Source organism: Pongo abelii, chromosome 7 (genome assembly GCF_028885655.2).
Source record: "Pongo abelii isolate AG06213 chromosome 7, NHGRI_mPonAbe1-v2.0_pri, whole genome shotgun sequence".
NCBI classification, from domain to species: domain Eukaryota; kingdom Metazoa; phylum Chordata; class Mammalia; order Primates; family Hominidae; genus Pongo; species Pongo abelii.
This window is the reverse complement of record NC_071992.2, coordinates 12,367,960-12,388,145: the sequence shown is the minus strand read 5'-3', so window position 1 is coordinate 12,388,145 and position 20,186 is coordinate 12,367,960. Positions and strand designations below refer to the sequence as shown.

The 20,186-nt window shown below is 42.4% G+C and overlaps 1 protein-coding gene across 12 annotated transcripts in view; it reads left to right on the top strand.

The window, feature by feature from the left end:
* The window catches only part of MSRA (methionine sulfoxide reductase A), a 385,886-nt gene that overhangs the window by 120,840 nt on the left and 244,860 nt on the right, over positions 1-20,186 (top strand). Inside the window, exon 1 of one of the 12 annotated variants that reach the window (XM_054561188.2) lies at positions 19,264-19,811. The exons of the other annotated variants lie outside the window; for them this stretch is intronic. The gene's annotated coding sequence lies outside the window, so the exon portion shown is untranslated. Of the gene's footprint in view, positions 1-19,263; positions 19,812-20,186 lie in introns of those variants that run through there. 12 annotated transcript variants of the gene reach the window in all.

The window sequence follows — 20,186 nt, the reverse complement described above, 5'->3', positions numbered from 1 at the left end:
CCTTTTTCTCACAGTGATCTGGCTCTTAGAGCCCTTTTTCTGTTCAAAGTCTTCCTTAATACAAACTGTTTTATTTAAAATCTTAGTGCTTTTGGTTTGACTATGTGATCTTTATCTTTACAGTGAGAAGGCAGTTAAATGCCAGGGCCCCTCTGAGCCGAAGGCTGTCCTTGTCTGCCTGCAGCCTTTGTTCTCTGCCATGTAAAAGATGAAAAATGGTGTCAGCAATATCACACCCAGTTACTGTGAAATCAAGGAATCACTCTGGTGAAGAATCTGGGGTGAAGACCAGACAAGTCGAACGGCTTGGCGTCATGATTTAACTTTGTCAAGCCAAAGAGAGGGCTCGTGTTTCAATAGTCGGCCTCACCTTGCATCTATACTGGGCCAAGTCTTCTTTCTCTGAATCCTGAACCCTGAAAGAGTCAGCCTCCTCTGGCTGGTTTTAGGCATTGCCCATAAATCGAGGCTACAACTGTTCTCCAGGCATCTCCCTGACACCTCAAACGTATGCTCAGCACTCCTTGGGCCCCATGCCCAGGAATCTTTCCGCTTGTCTCTTTTCCGGGCTTGCAGCCAGGCTCAACTTTTCAAGATGTTGTCTTCCAAATCCTGCCTTGATTAACTCAATCTGCAGCCCCTTCTTTGTCACTGTTTTCTTGTCACTCTTTTGGTTTCTCCTGCAGTCATCTGTGTGCCTAGTCTGTCCCATCTTAGGCATTTGCAATTGCAAATGACTACATTAACATTTAATTCACACCAGACAGCTTTTGTCTGCTGCATAAAGACACACCTGGACTGCACGGAAGACTGAGGACCTGGGCTAGTGGTCCCAGGGTGCTGTGGGTTTGGTTGGCTGAGGTCAGCATCCACATTGAAGTGGGTGGGCCTGGGCAGATTTCTAAGACAAGACAAGACAGGATGTGAGGACTTGTGTCTACATGGGTATCTTCTAGCTTGGAACTCTGGCTGATGGCAAAGTATTAGCGGAGGGGCAGAGGTTAGGGAATGTACCAGTTAGACCAGTAATGGAGGGAAGGTTTCGGGGAAGGAGGTTAGAAGCAGCCTTAGCTGTCTGCACATTCCAAACAGGGATTTGAGTATTTGTTCCTGGATATTTTGGTGAGGGTGTGGAGAGGTAGGAGAGGGGAGCCTGCATCCAACTTTGTAAAGAGAGAGAAGATATGAAGGACACAGATAGAGGAGCTTGCTGACAGCTAGAAAAGAGAAGGTGAGCTGAGCACATGGCGTGCAGGTGAGCGAAGGCATGGCTAGGAGTGGACTCGGGATGGAGGAGCCCAGGAGGCTTCCCGGGAGCAAGTCTATGTGTTTGGTGTCATGCAACCATGCTTTTCCCACAACCGTTCCGTCTTGGGTCTTGTGGCACTGTCTTGGTTCTGTTGCTGTGTCCACTGGAGGCCTCTTCTCCCATGCCTTCCCAGCTCACCTCCCCTCTGTGAGCTCAGGCCCCAGCCTGCAGTCCTACGTTCTTCCCACTCTCTCAGCTTCCTCCCCTGAGCTCATGCAGGCCCCCAGTCTCTGTTTTCATCCCTGTGGAGCAGACTCCCCAGCCTGTCTGCAGTCTTGTCCCCGTCTGCCCTCCTGCTCCGTCTTTCATTTCTGGTTAGACATGTCTACTGCTATCTCTGTCACCTCCGGCTCAGCGTGCTGCACTCAGACATCCAACTGGAGGAGTCCATGAGCTGACCTCAGGGATGCCCTCCGACGCTGAGTTTCTATGTCAAAAAACAAACTCCTCACTTTCATCTCTTCAAATGGCATTTTCTTCTGTCTTCTGGAGTCTGTCAATAGATCTCATCTCCCCAGACTGGCTGCCTTCAGCTTCCCTTCACAGCCTTGCTAATCTTGCCCCTTTCCCTCTTAATCCACACAGCCATCACTTCTGAGCTTAATTCCCGTAGCCCCTGACCTTCTCTGACTCATCCGTCCCTTGTGATCTACCCGAACGTGATTCACCATCCACGTTTCTGATTCTACTCTACCTGTCTAGCCCCTTTCCCACAACTTTTCTGCACTCACCCTCCTCTACTCTGGCTGTGCCGGTCACTTCACCATCTTGGAGCACCCGGCACTCATGAGATGCCACGATGGTCACACTGTATCCCTTCCCTGAAACCTTACCAGCCTGTCTCGGTCATTCCATTGTTTTATTTGACTTCCTCTAGAATCAATAATCTCTGCTACACAATTTAGCATGTAACCATATATGCTCAGTGTTCCCTTTTTCAAGTATATTGGTCTTATCTCCACAGTTGGAAACGTACACTGTTGGAACATCGCTGTTATCAAGTCACAATGATCATTATTTTTGCATTCCCCAAAGTGTCAAGAATGTAACACAGGATCAACAAGTGTTGGCTAATTGATAACTGAGATTCTAGATTAAAGACAAATTTTAGTCTGATGATCTTAAAACTAATTATGCTGGGTGGAAAATACCTCACTTTGGGTATGGTTAAAATGACTATCTTGAATATCTCATTAAGAGGATAATGTCTCATTAACATTTATACTGACAGCCCCTAACATGGAGCCTTACGTTCTGGCTAGTGTGTTGAATGAATACCTGACTTATTTAAGCTTTTCACTTTGAAGATGTTTGGTAGCATTTCCATCCAGTCCTTGTACATAGGTAAGCATTGTCACTGAGGACCAAAGAGTCTTCAAAACCTGTGATGCCAAGGAGGCGTTTTACTTTCTCCTTTTGTCTGGGTAGCCGCAACTCTATTCACCGTTTTTAATATTTACTTTTGGCTTTATCACTCCATCAAGTTGTTTATTTTTTTATTCATTCCTTACAATAGATGTAGCAGAATGGGGTAAGGCAGCATCATTTTCTTCCATTCCATTTTATCTTTTATCAGCATTTAGTTCTCATGTATAGCTTTTCCTGAGTCATCAGTATTGGGCTAATGGACTGGAACGGCCCAAGTTGAATGGTAATTACTTACTCTGTTGCTGATAGCCCAGATGAGAATAGGACTTATTAGATCTGTAATAATGGAAATCTGTGTTTAATGCAGATCTTTTAAGCAGTTTGAAACGATCTCAAATTCATCTCTCTTTGCCATATGTTAAAATGTCACATTATGGTTTTAAAATTCAGGATGAGAACTGAAGTTTCAGGAGAGCCTGCCTGTGGAAAAGTTCTCAAATCTGTCCTTTTTAAAATCAGAAGCATTTGTTCATCTCAAATCAAGCCTCCTCAGAGATGCCAGCTCTGTCTGGGCAGTCCCTGCAGGCAGGGTGGGACGAAGAAGAATAGGGCTTAGTTCACAAGGATCTAGGACAGAAGAGACTGAGGGGATGTGAGGATGGTGGACTTTGGGTGGTGCCAGGAGGCTTCTCAGAGGCTTGGGCCATGGATTGAGTGAATGCATTCAAGTCAGGAGCTCCTTTGTTTCCTTCTTCGTGGCGGGGTCCAGGGCAGAATGCTCACACTTGTGTATCATTAGCTCATCTCCTGTTTCAGCAGCAGAAGACTTTAGCTTTTCCACAAATACTGCTTTCTTCTTTCCCCTTTTCATGTGAAGAATAAAGGTACAGAAATTTGACCCAAGATACTTCTGTGCAAAGGCCATCGTCTTCAGATTCCAGACCAGACTTATGAAGTGAACTGGTGTACACAGGTCATAGGTCAATCAATGCTGGAATGGGGGCTCGGAGCAGAACCTAGTCCCCACCCAGGGCTCCTGCCATCCCTCTCAGAAGTATGTTACAACTGGAACTCCTGGTCAGCAGGATTGTTGTGTTTTTGAGTTATTTTCAATAACCTGTATCATTCTTCTTGTCTGGGAAATGGCCCTAAATAATTTAGCTTCCTCTTAGTACAGAGTCTTGTCTGGAGACTTATTGATGGGGGCTGTAACCTCACCCAGTTTCATAAATGAAGCAGGTTAATGATGGAGCTCCTGTTTCTCAATAGAGATCTTAGGATGAGAAATGGTTCTCAAGACTTGTTCAGTTTATTATGTGCTGTCTGCTCTTTGATTCAATGAGTCTCTTGTATCTTTGCAAATGTTAGATGGGTTGAGTAGTAGTATTATGGTGTTGAAAAAGTTGGTACTGGTGAAATGTTCCAACCTTGTACCTCCTGTGACTTGGAAGAGTCTCCACAGAATTCAGGACAGACAGGTGGTGCTGATTCATTGGTGAGGGATTGGTTTATTTCCCATAGTTCTAAATTATGCGCTTTGACAACTCAATAAACCTGATGTAACTGACAACACACTGAGGGATATGGTAGAGGATAAAAAATATGATTATTTGAATCAAGATGCTTATGGTATGGCATCCTAGAGTCTATTGCTTTTTAAGATTCTAGAACTTTGATAACTTTTTGTTGATACATTTTCTTTGAGTTCAATGAGCTGGCTTCATGAGTGTGTTGTTATCCACCTCTTCTTTGGGAGGAAAGGATTGTGTTTTAGTACTTACCCTGATGGCTATAGAAGTCACTGTTTAATATGCTATATCAGAATTGACTTAAAAATTGCATGTAGGTATTTGCTACGTGTTTTGGTGACATGATGTATACCATTAAGGAAATTTAATATTTTTTGATCACAAAGTTCTCAGCTTATATCTGGTTATTTGTTGATGTTTTATTTATTGGCAAGCTTTTTCTAGCAGCAGGTCTATGGACAGCCCTGAAATTTCTTAAAAACCAGTCTTGGAAAGAAGAAAAGCTGTGTTGGAAGTTCAAGTTACCTGCAAAACATTTGTTTCAATTGAATTTGTCTATCTGTAGTTGATGTAGAGTGGGATTTTAGGAACCAGGGAGTGTCTTCTTGGTCCTAAGTTAAGAAAACAAAAATAAAGTGACTTCACTAGAATCACTTAGAATCCTAAGTTAAGAAAACAAAAATAAAGTGACTTCACTAGAATCACTTAGAACCAGGTCAAGAACCTGGTCACCTCACCGTGGGGTTTATATCCTCCTTACCGCTTTACCTGCCTCTGTTTTTCCAGAACAAATATTTTACATCTGATCACTTCCTAATGAGTACATATATTCCTGAGACTGGCAAACTTTGTGATTCTATCAGAACAAGAAATCTTATTTGTAAAGAGGCTGCCTAATTATCCATGACATTTAAAATGTCTGCATTGTCCTTGAGCTAAGAGTGTGAAAATCAGGAGACCCAGGGGTGTATTCACTTCCTGATAGATTTCGCTTAGTTTACCATACTCTGACAGTAAAAATCAAATGAATCTGAGCTGCTTAACATTAACATTCCAGGCAGGACATGGTGGCTCATGTGTGTAATCTCAGCACTTTGGAAGGCCAAGGAGGGTGGATCGCTTGAGCCCAGGAGTTCAAGACCGGCCTGGACAAGACAGTGAGACCCTGTCTCTACTTGAAAAAAATATATAAAATAAAAACAAAAACACAATAACATTCCAAGCAGGAAAGTAATTGAAAAAAACTGCTATCGTCCATATTGCTAATTTTATAACAGAGAAACTACCACAGAGTTATAAGTGCAGTGATGAAGATATAATAGACATATTTTTGTGTAAGAAAAATGAAAATTCACCTTAGTGACTGAAAGCATAGATTGACTTTGCATAGACATCAGTGTCAATAATGGTCATTTTAGTAACTCAGGTTTTGTTTCTTCAGTTGAAATTCAAAGTAACCCAGGTTCATAAGTAGGTTGTGATGTTGAAAGATTGGAAACTCAATTTTGTCAAAGATTGGAACTAAGTTGAGATACTGTGGAATGTTTTACTAGATAAGGAGGCAGGGAAATAAAATAACTGTTGTTGCCTGTGATTTGAGAACTACAGGATGGCACCGGGATCTCAGACCTGCAGCCCAGTGAAGGGATTCCTTCATTAAGGCTCTTGTTCATTTCTTTCTTGGTAATTTTGTTGGTTTTCTGTTTTTGCTAGAGGAATATGGCTCTTAGGAATCATACCTGGGTGCAAATTTCTGACGCTCTGTTGATGCATGCTCACTAGAAAGAGTTAAAACTCCCTATTTGTCACAATCTCCCACTTGGCAGAGTCCAGTTCACTGATGACTATGGTGACTCAGTCAGTGCCCCATCCTATGTCATGGCATCCCACAGGACAACATTATCTTTTCATAATTGAATTATTTTTGCCTCTATAGTAATGTGATAAGACAGAATCATCATCTATTTTTTAACAGATAGCAAAATGATCCAGTTTTTTGAAGGAGCTGAAGATACTTGGATCTGCATGCTAAATAGGTACCAAGGACAGAAGGAAGACAGGGTTCATCTTCTCTTTCTAATCATGGGACTTTGGGCTGTAAGGGTTGGTGTCTTCATCTTTCCAGTAAAAGGGTGGGACTGAGCAATCTCCATGGTTACTTTCAGCTCTCAGAGTCGATCATTTATAATTATAATGCATATTGCATCTGTGTATTTCAGTCATTCTGAACAGAAGGGTTTTTGTCTTGGCAAGGTTTTGTCTTGGAATGGTGTATATATTTTTGTGGAATGGATGCTTTCTCCCTGATGTCTGGCAAGGTCTTGTCTTGCTTTCTTCTTTGTTGACATTCCTGGTTTCGGGTCCAGGCCTGAATCGACCCAGCTGATGGGGCATATTAATTAGGAGCATGGGCTGTGGAGTTAAACAGACGTGGGTTTATGTTCCAGTTCCAAACCTCAGTTGATGTAGCTTTCTCGTGTGTAAAATGGAGAGGATGCTGACTTTGTGTGTTGAGGTAAGATATTCAATGAGAGGTTGAAGGTAAAGTGCTTAGCTCAGGGCCTGATACCTTCCGGTGCCTTCCTGGTTTCCTACACCCCTCCCCATGTAAAGGTTTTTATTTGCAGAAATGTCAACCCCAAAGTTGTTCTAAGTGGGAAAACTGTTTCCTCTACACTCACAAAACATTCCTGACACCAACTGTATAGATTTTCCACACCAAGCCATTCTCCAGTTCTCTGCAGACACCAACTGGGTGTCTAATAATTCAATTCAATTCTGGCATTAACGACATGGAGTTAGACCCCACAGGTTAAGGGACTCAGTCCTTCAAGGCTGCCCCCAACTTCAGATGCCAATCGCAAGTCCCCAGGTTGTCACCTGCACTTCTCTCTGACTTGACTACGCGACTCAGTAGTCCACACAACCCTCTCCTTAGGTTTGATAATTTGCTGGAACGGCTCACAGATCTCAGGATAACAGTTTATTATGTTTACTGGTTTATTGTAAAGGATACAACTCAGGACCAACCCAGTGGAAGAGGTGCATAGGTCAGGTATGTGGAAGGGGTGCAGAGCTTCCAGGCCCTTTGGGGAGCTAACCTCCCTCACAGCACCCTGATGTGTTTACCAGCTTGGAAGCTCTAGGAACCCATTGTTTAGGGTTTTTATGGAGGCTTCATTATGTAGGAATGATTGATTAAATCATTGGCCTCTTCCCTCCTCAGAGGATGGAGAGTGGGGCTGAAACTTCCAATCCTCTAATGACCTAGTTGTTTCCTCTGGCAGCCAGTCCCGAGCCACCTGGAGTTACCTCATTAGCATAACTCAGGTAAGGTTGAAAGGAGTTTGCTATGAATAACAAGATGCTCCCCTTACCCCCATCACTCACAAATACCAAGGGTTTTAGGAGCCCTGTACCAGGAACCAGAGGCAGAGACCAAATACATATTCTTTTTTGTGTCATAATTGTATATATTTCACGTATTTTTGTCTAGTATCAGACACTGTTGGAAAGTGTGTTTTAGTTTACTTCAGTTGAATGCATGGAAGAAATGTACAGGAAATCAGGTGTTTTTGGAAGACACTGGATTAAGAGCTGTACTAAAATGCTCCACCTACGTCTTCACTACTTCCAAATATTGTCACATTTTTGAAATTGGAAAATTCTGTTTTAGTTGACTTCCTGGACTTTACCTCATGTGTATGACTTCAACCTTGATAACTTTCCATGCCAGTCTTCCTCTCTGGGCTTCCCTATCAAATCCACCGTTAACCCAGCAAATATTTACTGAACTCTAGGCACTATCCTGGAAACTGGAGATAGGTGAGAATGAGAAAGATATGTCTACAGCCCCCAGTAAATACTTGCCCGCAGATGGGAGGAGAGGACAGAACATAACCAGTAAGCAGATACATTATAATTTCAGATAGTGCTAAATGTTTCAAAGTAAACTTAAAGCAGAATGCCTGGCAGGGAGCAGAAGGGGATGCTATTATCTAGAGAGCAAGGTTTTGAGTAGAAACCTGCATGAAATCAGAAAGTGAAATATCTGCAGGAAGAATGTTCCAGGCAGTAGGCCAGCAAGTGCAAACACCCTGTGGGGGTAACAATCTTGACATGATCAAAAGACAGCATACAGTATAGCTCAGGGGGAGTGGGAGAGGAAATGAGGTGGAGACCCGTCAGGGACAGATTCTAGGGGCCCTGCAGGCCAAAGTGAAGACTGAAATATATCTTAAATGTCATGGAAAACCGCAGGAAATATGGAAGCTGGGGATGATATGATTGTATTTACATTTAAGACAATTACTGAGGAGAATAGATGGGTGGAGAGGAGCCCAGAGAGAGGCAAGAGTGGAGTCAGGAGGCAATTCACTAGCAGAGGAAATAGATGAACTTGCTGGGTCATGATGGGGAGGTGGTGAGAAGTGGTCGTGGTCCAGCATATTATGAAGGTCAAGCTGGTGGGACTTCCTGGGGTCACACAGAGGTAGTCTCACCAACAGTGTTAGTGCTCTGGAGACCTCACTTCTACCCTCGGGTCATGTACCTGCATGGGAAAAGCCTTTCTCCTCACCTCAAGTGCCTTGGCCCAACTGTGTGATTGGTGTGCATTTTGGGTGAGTGGGGATGAGCAGGAGATTATGTAAGAATTTTTTTTTCTCCTCAAAATATAGAGATATGGGTGAAATACAAGGGTGGGGCAGAGAGAGGATGTAGTTCTCTTGGTACATGACCCCATCTACAGCTCCTATCTGGAGCTCTTGGCTTAGCTCTGACCTCCTAACTTTTTGAGGCTGGGGAGTAGACAGGGAGGTGATTGAAAGGCTACAGGGACTTGCTTGGTTTATCCTCTAGGCTGCAGCAGCTACATCAGGTTTCCTGGTTCCTGACCCCAATTCCATGTATTCCTTTATTTGACTTACAGAATGACTAAGAATATGCAAAGTGAGAGATGAAGGTGCAGCCTGTTAAGGCCAGGGGTATAAACTAAGCTGTGTGTATCAGTTACCTCTTGCTGAGTGATGCATCAGCATAAACCTGGCACCTACCTTAAAACAACACACATCTATTCTCTCACAATTTCTGTGGGTCAGGAATCTGGACACAGCTCAGCTGGGTCCTCTACTTCAGAGTCTCTCACAAGGCTACCCTCAAGGTGTTGGCTAAGGTGGAGAGCTCATCTGAAGGCTCAACTGGGGAAGGATCTGCTTCCAGGCTCACTTGTGTGGTTGTTGGCAGGATTCAGTTTATTTATTGATTGATTTTTTTGTTTTTTGTGGGTACATAGTATTTAAGGGTTACATGAGATGTTATGATACAGGCATGCAGTGTGTGATCATCACATCACGGAGAATGGGGGAGATTCAGGTTTTGAAGAGCCACTGGGCTCAGGGCCTCAGTTCCTTGCTGGCTGTCACCTGGAGGGACACCCAGTTTTTTGTCACATGGGCCTTTCCAACATGGCAGCCTGCTTCATTAAAGCACCAGAGAGAGAGAGTCTCCTAGTCACAGTGTTTTGTGACTTAATCACATAAGTGGCTCTCCTCAGTGTTGCCACATTCTATTAGTGAGAAGCAAGTTACTCAAGGAGAAGGCTCTGCCTAAGTGTATCCAGCTGAAATCCTGTGTTTTCTGTTTTCTCCCTTTACATCAACATGCCTTTGAAGCAGATAATATTGTTTAGACCGAGTCTTTAAAATAGCACATTCCATGAGCCAACCACCCACCTCACCTGCCTGTAACATTTTCCTTTATAGTCTCCACTGATGCTATAGCTGACCATGTTAGGAACCCTCATGTTATAGCTTAGTTTATCTTAAATCTTGACTTTGTGTTTGCTCTTAGCTCTTGAGGACTGTTTGCCTTCCTAGACTTGGTACTCCCTTGACTCCTTCAGCCCCAGCCAGGAGAGTGTCATTTTAGGCCATTGTCACACTAGGATGTAGGAGGTGATAAAAACAGCTTAGTTACGCTTAGGACCAAAGCTGTGTGAGAACCAACAGAAGACAGACCTGCAATGTGTCATCTGGTACTTATGGCCTCTGTTTACCAGGGGCTAAGTGTGATAATGGGTTAGAAAGTATAAGGTTTACAAAGTAGCTGAGATGCCACCTGGGACCTACTATTAAAAGCCAGGGCAGAATCCTAAAACTAGGAAGTCATAACAGTGCTTGGAAGGCCATTGAAGCTACAGTCAGGGGCAGACCAAGGGTCTGGGAGCTTGAAGAAGTGGTGGTCAAGGCAAAAATGGTTCAAAATATAGAAGTTCAGATTGTGGAGAACAGCAACACTAGTAAGCAGAGAGTAGGAGACAGGCTGATCTCTGACTAGGTTATTTGTCCCCAGACTTTCTTTTTTCAATCTTTTTTTCCCACTCTACCCTGGAAGCCCAGGCCTAGATATAGAGGCATAGTGTTTTTTCTGCGAGCTAAAGAGGACAGTGTGGCATCAGGGAGACAAGCTGAGCTGGTGGTGGTGTTGGTGGTGGTGGTGGTGGTGGTGGTGATGGTCTTGGTGGTCTTGGTGGTGCTGCTGCTGGTGGTATTGGTAGTGATGGTGTTGACAGTAGTGTTGTTGGTTTTGTTGGTATAGGTGTTGGTGGTGTTGGTGTTGGTGGTCTTGGTGGTGCTGCTGCTGGTGGTATTGGTAGTGATGGTGTTGATAGTAGTGGTGTTGGTTTTGTTGCTGTAGGTGGTGGTGGTGGTGGTGGTGGTGGTGTTGGTGGTAGTGGTGGTCTTGGTGGTGGTGCTGCTGGTGGTATTGGTAGTGATGGTGTTGACAGTAGTGTTGTTGGTTTTGTTGGTATAGGTGGTGGTGGTGTTTGGTGGTGGTGGTGCTGCTGCTGGTGGTATTGGTAGTGATGGTGTTGACAGTAGTGGTGTTGATTTTGTTGGTATAGGTGGTGTTGGTGTTGGTGGTGTTGGTCCTGGTGGTGTTGTTGGTGTTGTTGGTGTCAGTAGTGGTTTTTTGTTGGTGTTATTGTTGGTGGTGTTGATGGTCTTGGTGGTGGTGCTGTTAGTGTTGATAGTGATGGTGTGGTGGTAGACTTGATAGTGGTGGTATTGTTGATGGTCTTAGTGGTGGTGCTGTTAGTGTTGATAGTGATGGTGTGGTGGTAGACTTGATAGTGGTGGTATTGTTGATGGTCTTGGTGGTGGTGCTGTTAGTGTTGATAGTGATGGTGTGGTGGTAGACTTGATAGTGGTGGTATTGTTGATGGTCTTAGTGGTGGTGCTGTTAGTGTTGATAGTGATGGTGTGGTGGTAGACTTGATAGTGGTGGTATTGTTGATGGTCTTGGTGGTGGTGCTGTTAGTGTTGATAGTGATGGTGTGGTGGTAGACTTGATAGTGGTGGTATTGTTGATGGTATTGGTGGAGGTGTTGTTGTTGCCATTGGTGGTGGTCGTGGTGGTAGTGGTTGTGTTGATGATGTTGGTGTTGATGGTAGTGAGCAGTTCCCTCACTGCTCTCTTACACAGCCAGCCTCTTACATAATACCCACTCTTACCCTCTAAGCCCCACCTTAGACACAGACTCTAAACCTCTTCCAAAGAAGCAGAAAGAATCAGTTTCCTGCCTGGGAGCAGTAAACCTTGATATAACTACTTTCCCTCTAGATGTAAAAGGTTTGGCTGCTGTTATTCTCGGTGAAAATAGCAGAAAATCCTTCTCTTTCCAGACTGGGATTAAATGGCTTGATTTACATTGGATTCTAGGGTTATTATTATTTTTAATACTTCCCTGATCAGTTTTTTTAGAAACTAGCAAGACATTTTTAAGGATGAAGGCATATTAAAAACAACTCGAAGCATCCCTTGTCTGATGCTTTCAGCTTACCTCGTCCATCTCCCCGTTTGTTTTCACCTGATCTACATAACAGCTTTGGTAGACAGGTAGAGCAGGCATGACCCAAATTTGGTGGATGAAGAGATCTGGATTCAGAAAAGTTAGTTTACATGTCAAAAGACACACAGTCATATAACTGACAACTGTATGCAACCAGGATTCCTATCTAGGTCTTCCCACTCCAAATCCAGCACTCACATTGTACGGAAAAATAGCCTGATTTTATCACCTGACCGTGAAAGGAAAGAAATCAAGGGTGAACAAAGGCAGAGAAAGTAAATGATGTTGAATAAAACATGAGAATAAACAGTTTGCATACGTAGCCTTTTGATCTTTATTGCAGGGCTGAGACCTGGTTCTTAACTGTTCTTTCCTCATGCCTTCTGCTTTTGGTAAACATTCCCAACATTTACCATGAAATCCTCTCTCTCAAGGCTGAAGGGCTGCTGCTCCTTCTGCAGAGCCCCCGCTGATCTCTCATCTCTGGAGATGGCTGTGCCCTTAGCGAATGCGAGTCCCCCTGTGGACAATTGGTGACTGAGGGACAGCTGGCTGCAAGGGGCATTTCATCAGTATGCATCACGACTGGGGCTTGGCAGTCATTAGAATTCATTATAAATTACTCTGAGTCCCAGGAATCTCATTTAGTTGTCACTCAGCAGCTGGAAGATGCTACCAGCTGTGGATCTAGGGTTTCCCCCAAAGATTTTACCTAAGCATTGTGGGTAGGGGCAAATAGGCAAAACGATCTGATGATGAGTGGGTGGGGTAAGATGGACAACCCTGTTTCTGCCTTTGTACCTCAGAGTTAATGCCCTGAAGATGCCACTGGGGGAATCAGCTCTGGGCACAGCTTAATCCTTAGTGCTTCTGGTGGGCCAAGGAATGCTCAAGAGTGTCTTTGTGAGTCATTGCGTGGTCAGGAACAGAAGAGGGAAAGAACCAAAGAGAGAGCAATGGAGAAGAAAGTTGCAGATGGTTCTGTGTGATCTTCAAGAGCCCGGGCCCTGGTGGTGTTTTCTGTTTCAGCTACTGTGACACTTTTTGTGGAATCCTGGATGAGGCCTGAACTGACCATTCACTCAGTCCTCTGGACCTTTGAGTCCTGTGTTCCTATGGAAACCCACTCATCTTGCAAGGCTCAACTCTAATGCCAGGACCAAGTGCTTTCGTGTGAATCACCCCTTATGATTCTCACAACAGCTCCATAAGATAGGTGTAATTTCCATTCATTTTTTTTTTTCAGAGAAGGAAAGCACAGCTCAGAGGGGTTGTTGACCTGTGCAAAGGAGGAGTTCTGGGTTGGGGGGAGTGGAACCCATGGCAGCTGCACACTCAGTTCCTTTGTCCCCTGACCATGGCACTTTCCACACAATACTGCATTCGTATCGGACCAGCGTGCCTCTTACTGATGGTGACCGTGTTGGACCGGGACACAGTGGCAAGGTGAGCCAGGTTGGCCTTCTGTGCTCCTGGCCTTTCCTCATGTGGCCCTTTTCCTATCGTGTATTTACCTCTTCACTGAAAGAGATGCTTCCCTGTAACCCCACTTTGCCATCCTCTTCTCATCCCTCTTCTAGGACAGGGGCTGGCAAACGTTTTCTATAAAGGGCCAGATGGTAAATATTTTAGGCTTTGCAGGCCATACGGTTCCTGTCACGACGACTCCACTCTGCCATTGTAGAGTGAAGGCAGCCATGGACAATATAGAAATGAATGAGTGTGGCTGTGTTCCCATTAAACTTTATTTAATGACACTCAAATTTGAATCTCATAGAATTTGCATGTGTCATGAAGTACTTCTAATTGTTGTTCAGCCATTAAAATATATGAAAACCACTCTTAGCTCATGGGCTGTACAAAAACAGGAGGCAGGCTGGATATGGGTAGGTGGCCATGGTTTTGCCAATCCACTGTTCTATAACTGAGTAGTAATCCTTTACCTTTGGGTAAAATCATCACTGTGTTAGTTCTCCTTAAAGCGCATACAATTTAAACCTTTAACTGCAGGTGAAAGGCTTTGTTGCCTCCTAAAGGGATTTGGGGTAGTAGTGGCTGTGATGGGCGGGGCGGGGAGAGGTCATACCAAGCAGATAGCTGCCTCTGCCTAACATAAGGTTAGTCCTGCCGTGCTGCTATTGTTTTTTTCAGTGGAAATGTTAGATTTAAAACCTATATGTCATTTGTCTTTGAGCTCTGTATGGAGAAAAAGATCTTGCTTTGGTTTTTGTAAAAATACCAGGCTTAGATCTTTTTGTGTGAGCTGTCATCAGCCATTCTGATTGTTGATCTTGTAAATTCATGCTTTTTAGTGTTGGCAGAGGGTTGCCTTTGTTTCTGTACAATTTCATGAAGTGTTTCTTTCAATTGGGACTTACTTTGAGCTTAACTGGAGCTATACTTTTCATCTCAACTAGATTTTAAAGGCATGGGTACCTGGCAGCATGCTACAGAGGATTGCTTTAGAATCTTTCCTCTGCGTGAGAACTTCAGGAAAAGGTACGACTAGCTGCTGATGGAGGCCCCTTTGACATTTGGTCTCCAGATGATCCACAGTGACTGAGCATGGCTTGAAACTTGGCCGGTGATACCTGGAGTGTCTTGAAGGGTTTCCTTTTTACTCACTCTTGGATGTGTCCTGGAGTAAAAATTTTTGTATTCCACTATTTGTGGAATTTGGAAAGAAGCACAGGAAAGGAAATGGAGATTTAATGAGGAACTTGATTTCCACTGGTACCCAAGCTACCTTCCACCACCAGCTTCTGCTGCATGTTGTATGTTAGGAAGCTTACTAGGACTGCAGCAGCTAGAGTGCTATGCAGGTGCCTGACTTACACAACCACCTTTTCAAAAATCATTCCACAGCCCAAGGCAACATTGACTTAATACATTTCTGAGCAAACTGAGGCCTGGAAATCTGAGAAATAAATAGGTGGGCTATCCATTGTAATGACAAGGCATGACTTCTTGGTTTGTATTTCTTCCCAAAGTGTTTTGATTACACTAAGCGTTACCAGCAGGCAATAGTTATTTGCCATTATTGTTTTTAAATTAATCCTAGAAGGTCCTTTAAGTATATTTGATAAACATCATGTTACCTGCCAGCAAGGACTTATACTCTGGATATTTCTCTCTTCAAAGGTAGTTCTATAGTAGTTCTGTTGTATAACAGAAAGAACTATCAATTATTTGATCTTGCAGTCATTATACATGTAGACTATAAATTCATGGAATTTAATTTAAATGAACAGATTCCTGCCGCAGAACTTTGAACATTATGCTCTGGGAGGGAAAATATTTTCGATTTGCTTTACAGACTTCGAGTATTTGTAAGTTCACCTTTTAAACAATTAGGGAATATTTACATGTTGAGGATTTCTCACAAGATTAAAAAAAAATACTTCTTTTGAAATAGTTGAAGACTCAAGAGAAGCTGTAAAAATCGTACATAGTTCCAATGTGCCTTTACACCAGCTTCCCCCAGTGTTGATATCTGACATCATCAGTGTGTTGGCAAAGCCAGGAAATGCACATTGGTGTAACACTCTTCAATACAGAACTTATTTGAGTTTCACCAGTTATTGCGTGCACTTTTTTTGGTGTAAGTTCTATGAAATTTTATCACATTTGTGGATTTGTGTAACCACAAATCTATAGAACTGTTCATCACTCCAAAAAAACTTCCTCATGTTATCGTTTAACAGTCACATTCCTCTCATAAGGTTGTGTTCAGACTGTTTTGTTAGGATGTCAAAATAGCAACAAAAACAGAGGTAGATTTTGAGAAAGTATTTAGTTTTCAGTTGATTTCCACAATTACAGATTTCGAGTGAATGAGAGAAAAAGAATGGGGAACGGTATTCAGGTTGTGAGCACTTTCACATTTATAGCTACAATCCATTTAAAGTTAATTGTCGTATAAGGTTTGACGTAAGAGTTGGGGTTTATTTTGACCCATTTAGATATCAAGTTGTTCCAGCACCATTTGCTGAAAAGACTGTCCTTTCCTGATTGAATTATCTCAGCACCCTTGTCAAAATTAAATCCTGTCCTCTCTATTCTGTTCCACTCATTTGTAGAACTTATGCCAATACCACACTGTCTTGATTACTGTAACCTTACAGTAAGTCCTGAAATCAGGTAGTGGAAGTCTTCCAACTGATAGTTCCAAATTGTTTTTGCTATTTTAGGTATTTTAATTTTTCATTTAAACTTTAGAGTCAGTTCATCAATATCTACAAAAACCTTTCTGAGGTTTCCATCAGCTTTGTGCTGAACTACAGATTAATTTGGAAGATAATTGACATCTTACAGATACAGAGTCTTTCAGTCTATGAACATGATGTATCTTTCCATTTATTTATATATCCTTTAATTTCCCTCAACAGTCTTTTACAGTTTTCAGGGTACAGACCTTACTCACATTTTGTTAAAAATCTCCCTAGTATTTCATGTTATATGATGTTATTATGTAAAGTACTTCTTTTAAAAAGAAATTAACATTTCATTTGTTGCTACTATGTAGACTTATAGCTTATTTTTGCATATTGACCTACATTTGGTGATCTTGGTAAACTTATTAGTACAAATAGCGTTTTTCCTTAGGATTTTTTACTTACACTATCATGTTGTCTGCATATATTTTCCTTCTTTCATTTTTGTATGATTTTTATTTGTTTTTCTTGCCTTTTTTGAACTGAATAGGACCTCACTACAATGTCAAATAGAAGTAGACTGAGTGTAAACCCTAGCTTCATTCCTAATTTAAGGCTGAGAACATTCAGTCTATTACCATAAAGTATGATGCTAGCTGTAGCTTTTTAGTAGATATTTTTTTATTAGCTTATCTCCCTAGTTTGCTAAAAAAAGTTTTTTAAACACAAGTAGGTATTGAATTGTATCAAATGCTTTTTTGTAGCATTTGTTGAGTTGATCAGATTTTTTTTTCTTTTTTAGCCAGTTAATATGGTAAATGACATTAATTGAATTTTTTCAATGTTAAAACAACTTTGAATTCCTTGGATAAATCCCACTTGGCCATGATTGTTATACTTTTTATATATTCCTGAATTCAGTATTATTAAAGAATTTTAAATTCTGTGTTCATAAAGGAGATTTGTCTCTAGTTTTCTTGTGTCTTTGTCTGGTTTTGGCATCAGAGTAATGTGGGTCTTATGAAATGAGCTGGGAAAGGTTCCCCCTCCCTCTGTTTTTTAAAGGAGTTTACATAGGATTGATATTATCTCTTGCTTGAATGTATCTAGAGTTTCTCAGTGAAAATCTGTGAGCATGGAGTTTTCTATTTCAGATTTTCTATTTCTTGTGTTATTTTTGGTAACTTGTATCTTTTGAGGTGTGTCTGTTATTAATTTGTTGCCTCTGAGCTCCAAATACATCTTTCTGTGTAAGCTCTGTGATAAGCCAAGGAATGTCCTTGGTATTTGTTTAATGTGAACATGACATTAAGCATTGTCAGTAGAGGGCACTTTGGGGGAGGGGGGTCATTGCTGGAGGAAGTCTCTCTTGCCATTTCTTTTGTGGACATGAGGACCTTCAGTTGAGCCTGCCCCAGTCATGGCCCCAGAACTCAGTCTCTGAGACCTCACACCCTCAGCCTGGTGGTAATGTTTCTGCAGCCTCCCCACAGGGGACCAGAGCCCCTGGGCCACCCCTGCCTGTGCTGGTTCTGTCCGTGGCAGTGCCCAGCATCCCTGCAGATGATTCCAAGGCCTCCTGCCCCCATCAGTGCATGGACACCCCCAGCATATTATGCTGCTAGTTCTTGATAATCTGTAATCTAGAGGGTGTGATGTTGCCTGTCCGATGTCTCCAGATCAGCTCTGGCCTGGCCAGGCCAGCAAACTTCTCAGCCGTCTAGTGGCTGAAGCACACCTTCTCCAAGACATCTGAGTCCTTTCATGTCTGTCTTCCTTGGGTACTCTGTCAGTCCATGGTTGCCAGAGAGAGTTTAGATCACATAGTTACTATTTTATAATAGTATTCTTTATATTACACTTTACATTAACCTACTGTGTGGTTTGTGTCTCCTGAATGGTTATCCAAAAATTTCTTGTAAGCAGTATCTGAGTTGAGACTTTTGTGACCTATGGTTTTTGTCATTTTCTAGAAGGGTAGGAGACATTGCTGTGTGTTCAACTGGTATTTTTTCCTCCTTTCTTTACTCATCCTGTCCTTATGTGTTTTTGCCAGGGACTTAACTAAAATGAGGGAGAGGGAGACCAGAGTGTAGTGAGACTAAAGTTCAGCAGTCAGTAAACTAGGACCATGACTGATCGATTAGCTTCAACATTAGTTTTCTGGTGTCTCATGACCGTGAGCAGAGATGGTTAGGATTTTATGAGACACTATAAGCATAGCATCCCATTCTTCTGCTGCTTAGACTAGAGGTCCTATAACCTTAGGCTGCTTATGGATGAAGTATCCAGGCTAATAAATCACCTAGCCTAATAGCAACAATTTTAATGTTTAGATTTTATTTTATTTTTATAGCAAAAGGGAAAAAACATATTTTACTATAGATATCATTATGAATAGGAATAACCCCACCATCGTTTTACTTCTGTCTAATCAGAGAAGAGAGACCCCAGACTCAACTAACCAACCGATCAACAAAACAAAACCCCACCGAAATACAGAATATTCTCCCCATTGCAGTTAGGCCTTTGGCATGAATTTAAATTTAGCCTCCCTGGGAATTTTGGAAAAACATTTTTCTTCATTGTTTTTGTAAGCCCTATGAGGCAGAGATATAACTTCCCCAAACAAAACAGCAGGAAAAGCAAGTAACAATCCCCTGGATAATGCAAATGAATAAAAATTGCCAGAATTATTACAAAAGTGCTAAAAGCCCTACTTTGATATCTTATACTCTATTCCTAGACTGTAGTGGTTCAGAAATGCCTGTTTTAGCAATGCCAGCACACTAGGGAACAAAGTTTTTGGAGAAAATAAATCACATAGAGATAAGTCTCCAACTTAGAAATGGGTCACATTCTAGCGGTTGATTTGTAAATCAGTTAGACTGGAAATATATTGTTACTGTGGAAATCGGCATTGTAAAGATTTGTTTTTTTGGCTTATGTCATTAGTTTTCCTTTGGAAAAAAATCGCATTATTTTTCTCTTATTAGAGTACATTATTAATTTTCTATCACTGTATAATCAATTATTCTAAAACTTAGCAGTTTAAAACAACAATCATTTACTATCCCATAGTTTTCTTAGGTCACGATTGTGGGCATGGCTTAGCTGGGTGCCCCTGGATCAGTGTTCCTCACGAGGCTGCAATCAAGGTGTCAGGTGCATTGTGTTTTCTGGGGCTCATTCACAGGGCTGTTGGCAAGCCTCTGTTTCCTGCCACATGGTCCTCTTCATAGGGCTGCCTTATGATATAGCAGCTGGTTTCCCCCACAGCAAGCTATCTAAGGAGAACAAGAGAGCACCCAAGATGGAAGTCACAGTCTATCATCCACTCACGGAATCAACCCCCCGTCACTCCTGTTGTGTTCTGTTTAGTAGCAGTGGATCACTAAGTGCAGCCTACACTCAGAGGAATGGCATTAAGCTCCACTTCTTGACAGAAGACTATCAGAATTTGTGGCTATACATTTAGAACCAGGAGAAGATCTGCTCTGAAGTTGACTGAGCCTTTCCAACCAGTGAGCTGTAGAGTCGATCCTCCCCCTATCAAGCCTTCAGATGAGACCGCAGCCCAGCTGACACCTTGATTGCAGGTTTGTGGGACACCTTGAGCCAGAACCACCCAACTTCCTATTCTAATATGAAATTAGACCGCTTAACTTAAAGTGTACCTTGCAATTGAGCAGTGGTTGTTGTGCAACGAGGGATTTCCTCCTCTCCATGGGAGGAAAACTCATTCCTCAGTGATGAGTTAGCACAATGTGGAGATTTCTGTCTATAGTTAGTAGCTGAAAGGCTTAAGCAAGGATGGGAAATGTATTCTTTTCCCCTATCCTAGCTTGCAACCAGCTTGACCAGTATGTAAGGGTATGTTCTTGATGTTATGGGGTAGAAATTAGAATGCTTTTCTCACTGAAACAGTATTCTGTAAATGGTGCTCAGGGCCCTTGGAAAGAGTTATATTTGAG